The sequence below is a fragment of the Megalopta genalis genome, chromosome 8 (genome assembly GCF_051020955.1).
Source record: "Megalopta genalis isolate 19385.01 chromosome 8, iyMegGena1_principal, whole genome shotgun sequence".
Taxonomy (NCBI): domain Eukaryota; kingdom Metazoa; phylum Arthropoda; class Insecta; order Hymenoptera; family Halictidae; genus Megalopta; species Megalopta genalis.
Genome location: NC_135020.1, coordinates 647,501 through 663,940, shown reverse-complemented (window position 1 = coordinate 663,940; position 16,440 = coordinate 647,501).

Genomic DNA, 16,440 nt, shown 5'->3' with positions numbered 1-16,440 from the left:
AACATGAACAACAAGAACATCAACAATCAGAACAACAAGAACAACAACAGCAACAAGAGCAACAAGAGCAACAAGAGCAACAAGAACAACAAGAACAACAAGATCAACAAGAACAACAAGATCAACAAGAACAACAAGAACAACAAGAACAACAAGGACAACAACAACAATAACACCAAGAACAGCAAGGACAACAAGAACAACAAGAACAAGAACAGCGAGAACAACAACAAGAAGAACTACATGAACAACAACAACAAGAACAACAGGAACAACAAGAACAACATGAACAGAAAGAACAGCAAGAACAACAAGAACAACAAGAACAACAAGAACAACAAGAACAACAAGAACAAGAACAGGAAGAACAACAACAACAACAAGAACAACAAAAACAGGAACAACAACAAGAACAACACGAACAACAACAAGAACAACAACAACAACAAGAACAACAAGAACAACAAGAACAACAAGAGCAACAAGAACAAGAACAGCAAGAACAACAACAACAAGAACAGCAAGAACAACAACAACAACAACAACTACAACAACAGGAACAACAACAGCAAGAACAACAAGAACAACAAGAACAACAAGAAAAACAAGAACAAGAACAACAACATCAACCAGAACAACAACAGCATTAACAACAAGAACAACAACAGCAACAACAACAACAAGGACCACAAGAACAACAAGAACAAAAAGAACAACAAGAACAACGAGAACAACGAGAACAACAACAAGAACAACAACAACAACTAGAACAACAAGAACAACAAGAACATCAAGAACAACAAGAACAACAAGAACAACAAGAACAACAAGAACATCAAGAACAACACCAACATGAACAACAAGAGCATCAACAACCAGAACAACAACAACAACAAGGACATCAACAACAATAACAACAAGAACAGCAAGGACAACAAGAACAACAAGAACAAGAACAGCAAGAACAACAACAAGAAGAACTACATGAACAACAACAACAAGAACAACAAGAACAACAACAACAACAGGAACAACAAGAACAACAACAACAACAAGAATAACATAAACAAGAACAACAACAACAAGAAGAAGAACAACAAGAAGAACAACAAGAACAACAAGAACAGCAAGAGCAACAACAACAACAACATCAACAACAACAAGAACAACAAGAATAGCAAGAACAACAAGAACATCAACAACCAGAACAACAACAGCAACAAGAGCAACAAGAGCAACAAGAGCAACAAGAGCAACAAGAGCAACAAGAGCAACAAGAGCAACAAGAACAACAAGAATAACAAGAACAACAACAACAACAACAACTAGAACAACAAGAACAACAAGAACACCAAGAACAACAAGGACAACAACAACAACAACAAGAACATCAAGAATAACAAGATCAACAAAAACAACAACTACAACAAGAACAGCAAGAACAGCAACAACAACAAGAACAACAAGAACAGCAAGAACAACAAGATCAACAAGAACAACAAGAACAACAAGAACAACAAGAGCAACAAGAACAACAAGAACAACAAGAACAACAAGAGCAACAAGAACAACAAGAACAACAAGAACAACAAGAACAACAAGAACAACCAGAACAACAAGAACAACAAGAAAAACAAGGACAACAACAACAACAAGAACAACAAGAACAACATGAACAGAAAGAGCAGCAAGAACAACAAGAACAACAAGAACAACAAGAACAAGAACAGGAAGAACAACAACAACAACAAGAACAACAAAAACAAGAACAACAACAAGAACAACACGAACAACAACAAGAACAACAACAACAACAAGAACAACAAGAACAACAAGAACAACAAGAACAACAAGAACAACAGGAACGACAAGAACAACAAGAACAACAAGAACAACAGGAACAACAAGAGCAACAAGAACAAGAACAGCAAGAACAACAACAACAACAACAAGAACAACAGGAACAACAACAGCAAGAACAACAAGAACAACAAGAACAACAAGAGCAACAAGAACAACAAGAACAAGAACAACAACATCTACCAGAACCACAACAACATGAACAGCAAGAACAAGAACAACAACAACAAGAACAACGGGAACAACAACAGCAAGAACAACAAGGACAATAAGAATAACAAGAACAAGAAGAACAACAAGAACAACAAGAGCAACAAGAACAACAAGAACAACAAGAACAACAAGAACAACAAGAACAACAAGAACAACAAGAACAACAAGAACAACAAGAACAACAAGAACAACAAGAACAACAAGAACAACAAGAACAACAAGAACAACAAGAACAACAAGAACAACAAGAACAACAAGAACAACAAGAACAACAAGAACAACAAGAACAACAAGAACAACAAGAACAACAAGAACAACAAGAACAACAAGAACAACAAGAACAACAAGAACAACAAGAACAACAAGAACAACAAGAACAACAAGAACAACAAGAACAACAAGAACAACAAGAGCAACAAGAACAAGAACAGCAAGAACAACAACAACAACAACAACAAGAACAACAGGAACAACAACAGCAAGAACAACAAGAACAACAAGAACAACAAGAACAACAAGAACAACAAGAACAACAAGAACAACAAGAACAACAAGAACAACAAGAACAACAAGAACAACAAGAACAACAAGAACAACAAGAACAACAAGAACAACAAGAACAACAAGAACAACAAGAACAACAAGAACAACAAGAGCAACAAGAACAACAAGAACAACAAGAACAACAAGAACAACAAGAACAACAAGAACAACAAGAACAACAAGAACAACAAGAACAACGAGAACAACGAGAACAACGAGAACAACGAGAACAACGAGAACAACGAGAACAACGAGAACGACGAGAACGACGAGAACGACGAGAACAACGAGAACAACGAGAACAACAAGAACAACAAGAGCAACAAGAACAACAAGAACAAGAACAGGAAGAACAACAACAACAACAAGAACAACAAAAACAAGAACAACAACAAGAACAACACGAACAACAACAAGAACAACAACAACAACAAGAACAACAAGAACAACAAGAACAACAAGAACTGCAACAATAACAAGGACAACAACTACAACTACAACAAGAACAGCAAGAACAACAACAACAACAAGAACAACAACAAGAACAACAAGAACAACAAGATCAACAAAAACAACAACTACAACAAGAACAGCAAGAACAACAACAACAAGAAGAACAACAAGAACAAAAGAACAACAAGAACAACAAGAACAAGAACAACAACATCAACCAGAACAACAACAACATGAACAACAAGAACAACAACAGCAACAACAACAACAAGGACAACAAGAGCAACAAGAACAAAAAGAACAACAAGAACAACAAGAACAACGAGAACAACGAGAACAACGAGAACAACGAGAACAACAACAAGAACAACAACAACAACTAGAACAACAAGAACAACAAGAACACCAAGAACAACAAGAACAACAAGAACAACAAGAACATCAAGAACAACACCAACATGACAACAAGAGCATCAACTACCAGAACAACAACAACAACAACATCAACAAGAACAAAAAGTACAACAACAACATGAACAACAAGAACATCAACAACCAGAACAACAAGAACAACAACAGCAACAAGAGCAACAAGAGCAACAAGAGCAACAAGAGCAACAAGAGCAACAAGAACAACAAGAACAACAAGAACAACAAGAACAACAAGAACAACAAGAACAACAAGAACAACAAGAACAACAAGAACAACAAGAACAACAAGAACAACAAGAGCAACAAGAACAAGAACAACAAGAACAACAAGAACAACAAGAACAACAAGAACAACAAGAACAACAAGAACAACAAGAACAACAAGAACAACAAGAACAACAAGAACTACAACAACAACAAGGACAACAAGAACAACAAGAACAACAAGAACAACAAGAACAACAAGAACAACAACAACATGAACAACAAGAACATCAACAACCAGGACAACAAGAACAACAAGAACAACAAGAACAACAAGAACTACGACAACAACAAGGACAACAACAACAACTACAACAAGAACAGCAAGAACAACAACAACAACAAGTACAACAAGAACAATAAGAACAACAAGAACAACAAGAACAACAAGAACAACAAGAGCAACAAGAACAACAAGAACAACAAGAACAACAAGAACAACAAGAACAACAAGAACAACAAGAACAACAAGAACAACAAGAACAACAAGAACAACAAGAACAACAAGAACAACAAGAACAACAAGCACAACAAGAACAACAAGGACAACAACAACAAGAACAACAAAGACAACTAGAACAACAACAAGAAGAACAACAAGAACAACATGAACAGCAAAAACAACAAGAACAACAAGGACAACAAGAACAACAAGAACAACAAGAACAACAAGAACAACAAGAACAACAAGAACAACAAGGACAACAAGAACAACAAGAACAACAAGAACAACAAGAACAACAAGAACAACAAGAACAACAAGAACAACAAGAACAACAAGAACAACAAGAACAACAAGAACAAGAACAACAAGAACAACAAGAACAACAAGAACAACAAGAACAACAAGAACAACAAGAACAACAAGAACAACAAGAACAACAAGAACAACAAGAACAACAAGAACTACAACAACAACAAGGACAACAAGAACAACAAGAACAACAAGAACAACAAGAACAACAAGAACAACAACAACATGAACAACAAGAACATCAACAACCAGAACAACAAGAACAACAAGAACAACAAGAACAACAAGAACAACAAGAACAACAAGAACAACAAGGACAACAACAACAAGAACAACAAGATCAACATGAACAGAAAGAACAGCAAGAACAACAAGAACAACAAGAACAACAAGAACAACAAGAACAAGAACAGGAAGAACAACAACAACAACAAGAACAACAAAAACAAGAACAACAACAAGAACAACACGAACCACAACAAGAACAACAACAACAAGAAGAACAACAAGAACAACAAGAACAACAAGAACAACAAGAACAACAAGAACAAGAACAACAACATCAACCAGAACAACAACAACATGAACAACAAGAACAACAAGAACAACAAGAACAACAAGAACAACAAGAACAACAAGGACAACAACAACAAGAACAACAAGATCAACAAGAACTACAACAACAACAAGGACAACAAGAACAACAAGAACAACAAGAACAACAAGAACAACAAGAACAACAACAACATGAACAACAAGAACATCAACAACCAGAACAACAAGAACAACAAGAACAACAAGAACAACAAGAACAACAAGAACAACAAGAACTACGACAACAACAAGGACAACAACAACAACTACAACAAGAACAGCAAGAACAACAACAGCAACAAGAGCAACAAGAGCAACAAGAGCAACAAGAGCAACAAGAGCAACAAGAACAACAAGAACAACAAGAACAACAAGAACAACAAGAACAACAAGAACAACAAGAACAACAAGAACAACAAGAACAACAAGAACAACAAGAGCAACAAGAACAAGAACAACAAGAACAACAAGAACAACAAGAACAACAAGAACAACAAGAACAACAAGAACAACAAGAACAACAAGAACAACAAGAACTACAACAACAACAAGGACAACAAGAACAACAAGAACAACAAGAACAACAAGAACAACAAGAACAACAACAACATGAACAACAAGAACATCAACAACCAGAACAACAAGAACAACAAGAACAACAAGAACAACAAGAACAACAAGAACTACGACAACAACAAGGACAACAACAACAACTACAACAAGAACAGCAAGAACAACAACAACAACAAGTACAACAAGAACAATAAGAACAACAAGAACAACAAGAACAACAAGAACAACAAGAGCAACAAGAACAACAAGAACAACAAGAACAACAAGAACAACAAGAACAACAAGAACAACAAGAACAACAAGAACAACAAGAACAACAAGAACAACAAGAACAACAAGAACAACAAGAACAACAAGAACAACAAGAACAACAAGAACAACAAGAACAACAAGAACAACAAGAACAACAAGAACAACAAGAACAACAAGAACAACAAGAACAACAAGAACAACAAGAACAACAAGAACAAGAACAGGAAGAACAACAACAACAACAAGAACAACAAGAACAACAAGAACAACAAGAGCAACAAGAACAAGAACAGCAAGAACAACAACAACAAGAACAACAAGAACAACCAGAACAACAACAACAAGGTCAACTAGAACAACAACAAGAAGAAAAACAAGAACAACAAGAACAACAAGATCAACAAAAACAACAAGAACAACAAGACCAACAAGAACAACAAGAACAACAAGAACAACAAGAACAACAAGAACAACAAGAACAACAAGAACAACAAGAACAAAAAGAACAACAAGAACAACAAGAACAACAAGAACAACAAGAACAACAAGAACAACAAGAACAACAAGATCAACAAGAACAACAAGAACTACAACTATAACAAGGACAACAACTACAACTACAACAAGAACAGCAAGAACAACAACAACAACAAGAACAACAACAAGAACAACAAGAACAACAAGATCAACAAAAACAACAACTACAACAAGAACAGCAAGAACAACAACAACAAGAAGAACAACAAGAACAGAAAGAACAACAAGGACAACAAGAACAAGAACAGCAAGAGCAACAACAACAAGAACCACATGAACAACAACAACAAGAACAACAAGAACAACAACAACAACAACAACAACAACAAGAACCACAACGACAAGAACAACAACAACAAGAACAACAAAAACAAGAACAACAAGAACAACAACAAGAACAACAAGAGCAACAAGAACAACAAGAGCAACAAGAACAACAAGAGCAACAAGAGCAACAAGAACAACAAGATCAACAAGAACAACAAGCACAACAAGAACAACAAGGACAACAACAACAAGAACAACAAGGACAACAACAACAGCAAGGACAACTAGAACAACAACAAGAAGAACAACAAGAACAACATGAACAGCAAAAACAACAAGAACAACAAGAACAACAAGAACAACAAGAACAACAAGAACAACAAGAACAACAAGAACAACAAGAACAAGAACAGGAAGAACAACAACAACAACAAGAACAACAAGAACAACAAGAACAACAAGAGCAACAAGAACAAGAACAGCAAGAACAACAACAACAAGAACAACAAGAACAACAACAACAACAAGAACAACAAGAACAACAAGAACAGCAAGAGCAACAAGAACAAGAACAGCAAGAACAACAACAACAAGAACAGCAAGAACAACAACAACAACAACAACAACAACAAGAACAACAGGAACAACAACAGCAAGAACAACAAGAACATCAAGAACAACAACAACAAGAACAACAACAACAACAACAACAAGAACATCAAGAACAACAAGAGCAACAAGAACAACAACAACAAGAACATCAAGAACAACAAGAGCAACAAGAACAAGAACAGCAAGAACAACAACATCAACAACAAGAACAACAAAAACAAGAACAACAACAACAACAAGAACAAGAACAACAAGAACAACAAGAACAACAAGAACAACAAGAACAACAAGAACAACAAGAACAACAAGAACAACCAGAACAACAAGAGCAACAAGAACAACAAGAACAACAAGAACAACAAGAACAACAAGAACAACAAGAACAACAAGGACAACAACAACAAGAACAACAAGATCAACATGAACAGAAAGAACAGCAAGAACAACAAGAACAACAAGAACAACAAGAACAACAAGAACAAGAACAGGAAGAACAACAACAACAACAAGAACAACAAAAACAAGAACAACAACAAGAACAACACGAACCACAACAAGAACAACAAGAACAACACGAACCACAACAAGAACAACAACAACAAGAAGAACAACAAGAACAACAAGAACAACAAGAACAACAAGAACAACAAGAACAAGAACAACAACATCAACCAGAACAACAACAACATGAACAACAAGAACAACAAGAACAACAAGAACAACAAGAACAACAAGAACAACAAGGACAACAACAACAAGAACAACAAGATCAACATGAACAGAAAGAACAGCAAGAACAACAAGAACAACAAGAACAACAAGAACAACAAGAACAAGAACAGGAAGAACAACAACAACAACAAGAACAACAAAAACAAGAACAACAACAAGAACAACACGAACCACAACAAGAACAACAAGAACAACACGAACCACAACAAGAACAACAACAACAAGAAGAACAACAAGAACAACAAGAACAACAAGAACAACAAGAGCAACAAGAGCAACAAGAGCAACAATAACAACAAGAACAACAAGAACAACAAGAACAACAAGAACAACAAGAGCAACAAGAGCAACAAGAGCAACAATAACAACAAGAACAACAAGAACAACAAGAACAACAAGAACAAAAGAACAACAATAACAACAAGAACAACAAGAACAACAAGAACAACAAGAACAAAAGAACAACAAGAACAACAAGAACAAGAAAAACAACATCAACCAGAACAACAACAACATGAACAACAAGAACAACAACAGCAACAACAACAACAAGGACAACAAGAACAACAAGAACAAAAAGAACAACAAGAACAACGAGAACAACGAGAATAACGAGAACAACAACAAGAACAACAACAACAACTAGAACAACAAGAACAACAAGAACACCAAGAACAACAAGAACAACAAGAACAACAAGAACATCAAGAACAACACCAACATGAACAACAAGAGCATCAACTACCAGAACAACAACAACAACAACATCAACAAGAACAAAAAGAACAACAACAACATGAACAACAAGAACATCAACAACCAGAACAACAAGAACAACAACAGCAACAAGAGCAACAAGAGCAACAAGAGCAACAAGAGCAACAAGAGCAACAAGAACAACAAGAACAACAACGACAACAAGAACAACAAGAACATCAAGAACAACAAGAACAACAACAACATGAACAACAAGAACATCAACAACCAGAACAACAAGAACAACAAGAACAACAAGAACAACAAAAACAACAAGAACAACAAGAACAACAAGAACAACAATAACAACAAGAACAACAAGAACAACAAGAACAACAAGAACAACAAGAACTACAAGAACAACAAGAACAACAAGAACAACAAGAACAACAAGAACAACAAGAACAACAAGAACAACAAGAACAACAAGAACAACAAGAACAACAAGAACAACAAGAACAACAAGAACAACAAGAACAACAAGAACAACAAGAACAACAAGAACAACAAGAACAACAAGAACAACAAGAACAACAAGAACAACAAGAACAACAAGAACAACAAGAACAACAAGAACAACAAGAACAACAAGAACAACAAGAACAACAAGAACAACAAGAACAACAAGAACAACAAGAACAACAAGAACAACAAGAACAACAAGAACAACGAGAACAACGAGAACAACGAGAACAACGAGAACAACGAGAACAACGAGAACAACGAGAACAACGAGAACAACGAGAACAACGAGAACAACGAGAACAACGAGAACAACGAGAACAACGAGAACAACAAGAACAACGAGAACAACAAGAACAACAAGAACAACAAGAACAACAAGAACAACAAGAACAACAAGAACAACGAGAACAACGAGAACAACGAGAACAACGAGAACAACGAGAACAACGAGAACAACGAGAACAACCAGAACAACACGAACAACAAGAACAACAAGAACAACAAGAACAACAAGAACAACAAGAACAACAAGAACAACAAGAACAACGAGAACAACGAGAACAACGAGAACAACGAGAACAACGAGAACAACAAGAACAACAAGAACAACAAGAACATCAAGAACAACAACAACATGAACAACAAGAGCATCAACAACCAGAACAACAACAACAACAACATCAACAAGAACAAAAAGAACAACAACAACATGAACAACAAGAACATCAACAACCAGAACAACAAGAACAACAACAGCAACAAGAGCAACAAGAGCAACAAGAGCAACAAGAGCAACAAGAACAACAAGAACAACAACGACAACAAGAACAACAAGAACATCAAGAACAACAAGAACAACAACAACATGAACAACAAGAACATCAACAACCAGAACAACAAGAACAACAAGAACAACAAGAACAACAAGAACAACAAGAACAACAAGAACAACAAGAACAACAAGAACAACAAGAACAAAAAGAACAACAAGAACAACAAGAACAACAAGAACAACAAGAACAACAAGAACAACAAGAACAACAAGAACAACAAGATCAACAAGAACAACAAGAACTACAACTATAACAAGGACAACAACTACAACTACAACAAGAACAGCAAGAACAACAACAACAACAAGAACAACAACAAGAACAACAAGAACAACAAGATCAACAAAAACAACAACTACAACAAGAACAGCAAGAACAACAACAACAAGAAGAACAACAAGAACAGAAAGAACAACAAGGACAACAAGAACAAGAACAGCAAGAGCAACAGCAACAAGAACCACATGAACAACAACAACAAGAACAACAAGAACAACAACAACAACAACAACAACAACAAGAACCACAACGACAAGAACAACAACAACAAGAACAACAAAAACAAGAACAACAAGAACAACAACAAGAACAACAAGAGCAACAAGAACAACAAGAGCAACAAGAACAACAAGAGCAACAAGAGCAACAAGAACAACAAGATCAACAAGAACAACAAGCACAACAAGAACAACAAGGACAACAACAACAAGAACAACAAGGACAACAACAACAACAAGGACAACTAGAACAACAACAAGAAGAACAACAAGAACAACATGAACAGCAAAAACAACAAGAACAACAAGAACAACAAGAACAACAAGAACAACAAGAACAACAAGAACAACAAGAACAAGAACAGGAAGAACAACAACAACAACAAGAACAACAAGAACAACAAGAACAACAAGAGCAACAAGAACAAGAACAGCAAGAACAACAACAACAAGAACAACAAGAACAACAAGAACAACAACAACAACAAGAACAACAAGAACAACAAGAACAGCAAGAGCAACAAGAACAAGAACAGCAAGAACAACAACAACAAGAACAGCAAGAACAACAACAACAACAACAACAACAACAAGAACAACAGGAACAACAACAGCAAGAACAACAAGAACATCAAGAACAACAACAACAAGAACAACAACAACAACAACAAGAACATCAAGAACAACAAGAGCAACAAGAACAACAACAACAAGAACATCAAGAACAACAAGAGCAACAAGAACAAGAACAGCAAGAACAACAACATCAACAACAAGAACAACAAAAACAAGAACAACAACAACAACAAGAACAAGAACAACAAGAACAACAAGAACAACAAGAACAACAAGAACAACAAGAACAACCAGAACAACAAGAGCAACAAGAACAACAAGAACAACAAGAACAACAAGAACAACAAGAACAACAAGAACAACAAGGACAACAACAACAAGAACAACAAGATCAACATGAACAGAAAGAACAGCAAGAACAACAAGAACAACAAGAACAACAAGAACAACAAGAACAAGAACAGGAAGAACAACAACAACAACAAGAACAACAAAAACAAGAACAACAACAAGAACAACAAGAACCACAACAAGAACAACAAGAACAACACGAACCACAACAAGAACAACAACAACAAGAAGAACAACAAGAACAACAAGAACAACAAGAACAACAAGAACAAGAACAACAACATCAACCAGAACAACAACAACATGAACAACAAGAACAACAAGAACAACAAGAACAACAAGGACAACAACAACAAGAACAACAAGATCAACATGAACAGAAAGAACAGCAAGAACAACAAGAACAACAAGAACAACAAGAACAACAACAAGAACAACACGAACCACAACAAGAACAACAAGAACAACACGAACCACAACAAGAACAACAACAACAAGAAGAACAACAAGAACAACAAGAACAACAAGAACAACAAGAGCAACAAGAGCAACAAGAGCAACAATAACAACAAGAACAACAAGAACAACAAGAACAACAAGAACAACAAGAGCAACAAGAGCAACAAGAGCAACAATAACAACAAGAACAACAAGAACAACAAGAACAACAAGAACAAAAGAACAACAAGAACAACAAGAACAAGAACAACAACATCAACCAGAACAACAACAACATGAACAACAAGAACAACAACAGCAACAACAACAACAAGGACAACAAGAACAACAAGAACAAAAAGAACAACAAGAACAACGAGAACAACGAGAACAACGAGAACAACAACAAGAACAACAACAACAACTAGAACAACAAGAACAACAAGAACACCAAGAACAACAAGAACAACAAGAACAACAAGAACATCAAGAACAACACCAACATGAACAACAAGAGCATCAACTACCAGAACAACAACAACAACAACATCAACAAGAACAAAAAGAACAACAACAACATGAACAACAAGAACATCAACAACCAGAACAACAAGAACAACAACAGCAACAAGAGCAACAAGAGCAACAAGAGCAACAAGAGCAACAAGAGCAACAAGAACAACAAGAACAACAACGACAACAAGAACAACAAGAACATCAAGAACAACAAGAACAACAACAACATGAACAACAAGAACATCAACAACCAGAACAACAAGAACAACAAGAACAACAAGAACAACAAAAACAACAAGAACAACAAGAACAACAAGAACAACAAGAACAACAAGAACAACAAGAACAACAAGAACAACAAGAACAACAAGAACTACAACAACAACAAGGACAACAAGAACAACAAGAACAACAAGAACAACAAGAACAACAAGAACAACAAGAACAACAAGAACAACAAGAACAACAAGAACAACAAGAACAACAAGAACAACAAGAACAACAAGAACAACAAGAACAACAAGAACAACAAGAACAACAAGAACAACAAGAACAACAAGAACAACAAGAACAACAAGAACAACAAGATCAACAAGAACAACAAGATCAACAAGAGCAACAATAACAACAAGAACAACAAGAACAACAAGAACAACAAGAACAAAAGAACAACAAGAACAACAAGAACAAGAACAACAACATCAACCAGAACAACAACAACATGAACAACAAGAACAACAACAGCAACAACAACAACAAGGACAACAAGAACAACAAGAACAAAAAGAACAACAAGAACAACGAGAACAACGAGAACAACGAGAACAACAACAAGAACAACAACAACAACTAGAACAACAAGAACAACAAGAACACCAAGAACAACAAGAACAACAAGAACAACAAGAACATCAAGAACAACACCAACATGAACAACAAGAGCATCAACTACCAGAACAACAACAACAACAACATCAACAAGAACAAAAAGAACAACAACAACATGAACAACAAGAACATCAACAACCAGAACAACAAGAACAACAACAGCAACAAGAGCAACAAGAGCAACAAGAGCAACAAGAGCAACAAGAGCAACAAGAACAACAAGAACAACAACGACAACAAGAACAACAAGAACATCAAGAACAACAAGAACAACAACAACATGAACAACAAGAACATCAACAACCAGAACAACAAGAACAACAAGAACAACAAGAACAACAAAAACAACAAGAACAACAAGAACAACAAGAACAACAAGAACAACAAGAACAACAAGAACAACAAGAACAACAAGAACAACAAGAACTACAACAACAACAAGGACAACAAGAACAACAAGAACAACAAGAACAACAAGAACAACAAGAACAACAAGAACAACAAGAACAACAAGAACAACAAGAACAACAAGAACAACAAGAACAACAAGAACAACAAGAACAACAAGAACAACAAGAACAACAAGAACAACAAGAACAACAAGAACAACAAGAACAACAAGATCAACAAGAACAACAAGATCAACAAGAACAACAAGAACAACAAGAACAACAAGAACAACAAGAACAACAAGAACAACAAGAACAACAAGAACAACAAGAACAACGAGAACAACGAGAACAACGAGAACAACGAGAACAACGAGAACAACGAGAACAACGAGAACAACGAGAACAACGAGAACAACGAGAACAACGAGAACAACAAGAACAACAAGAACAACAAGAACAACAAGAACAACAAGAACAACAAGAACAACAAGAACAACAAGAACAACGAGAACAACGAGAACAACGAGAACAACGAGAACAACGAGAACAACGAGAACAACCAGAACAACAAGAACAACAAGAACAACAAGAACAACAAGAACAACAAGAACAACAAGAACAACAAGAACAACAAGAACAACGAGAACAACGAGAACAACGAGAACAACGAGAACAACAAGAACAACAAGAACAACAAGAACATCAAGAACAACAACAACATGAACAACAAGAGCATCAACAACCAGAACAACAACAACAACAACATCAACAAGAACAAAAAGAACAACAACAACATGAACAACAAGAACATCAACAACCAGAACAACAAGAACAACAACAGCAACAAGAGCAACAAGAGCAACAAGAGCAACAAGAGCAACAAGAACAACAAGAACAACAACGACAACAAGAACAACAAGAACATCAAGAACAACAAGAACAACAACAACATGAACAACAAGAACATCAACAACCAGAACAACAAGAACAACAAGAACAACAAGAACAACAAGAACAACAAGAACAACAAGAACAACAAGAACTACGACAACAACAAGGACAACAACAACAACTACAACAAGAACAGCAAGAACAACAACAACAACAAGAACAACAACAACAAGTACAACAAGAACAACAAGAACAACAAGAACAACAAGAACAACAAGAACAACAAGAGCAACAAGAACAACAACAACAAGAACATCAAGAACAACAAGAGCAACAAGAACAAGAACAGCAAGAACAACAACATCAACAACAAGAACAACAAAAACAAGAACAACAACAACAACAAGAACAAGAACAACAAGAACAACAAGAACAACAAGAACAACAAGAACAACAAGAACAACAAGAACAACAAGAACAACAAGAACAACAAGAACAACAAGAACAACAAGAACAACAAGAACAACAAGAACAACCAGAACAACAAGAGCAACAAGAACAACAAGAACAACAAGAACAACAAGAACAACAAGAACAACAAGGACAACAACAACAAGAACAACAAGATCAACATGAACAGAAAGAACAGCAAGAACAACAAGAACAACAAGAACAACAAGAACAACAAGAACAAGAACAGGAAGAACAACAACAACAAGAACAACAAAAACAAGAACAACAACAAGAACAACACGAACCACAACAAGAACAACAAGAACAACACGAACCACAACAAGAAAAACAACAACAAGAAGAACAACAAGAACAACAAGAACAACAAGAACAACAAGAGCAACAAGAGCAACAATAACAACAAGAACAACAAGAACAACAAGAACCACAAGAACAAGAACAACAACATCAACCAGAACAACAACAACATGAACAACAAGAACAACAACAGCAACAACAACAACAAGGACAACAAGAACAACAAGAACAAAAAGAACAACAAGAACAACGAGAACAACGAGAACAACGAGAACAACAACAAGAACAGCAACAACAACTAGGACAACAAGAACAACAAGAACACCAAGAACAACAAGAACAACAAGAACAACAAGAACATCAAGAACAACACCAACATGAACAACAAGAGCATCAACTACCAGAACAACAACAACAACAACATCAACAAGAACAAAAAGAACAACAACAACATGAACAACAAGAACATCAACAACCAGAACAACAAGAACAACAACAGCAACAAGAGCAACAAGAGCAACAAGAGCAACAAGAGCAACAAGAGCAACAAGAGCAACAAGAACAACAAGAACAACAACGACAACAAGAACAACAAGAACATCAAGAACAACAAGAACAACAACAACATGAACAACAAGAACATCAACAACCAGAACAACAAGAACAACAAGAACAACAAGAACAACAAGAACAACAACAGCAACAACAACAACAAGGACAACAAGAACAACAAGAACAAAAAGAACAACAAGAACAACGAGAACAACGAGAACAACGAGAACAACAACAAGAACAGCAACAACAACTAGGACAACAAGAACAACAAGAACACCAAGAACATCAAGAACAACACCAACATGAACAACAAGAGCATCAACTACCAGAACAACAACAACAACAACATCAACAAGAACAAAAAGAACAACAACAACATGAACAACAAGAACATCAACAACCAGGACAACAAGAACAACAACAGC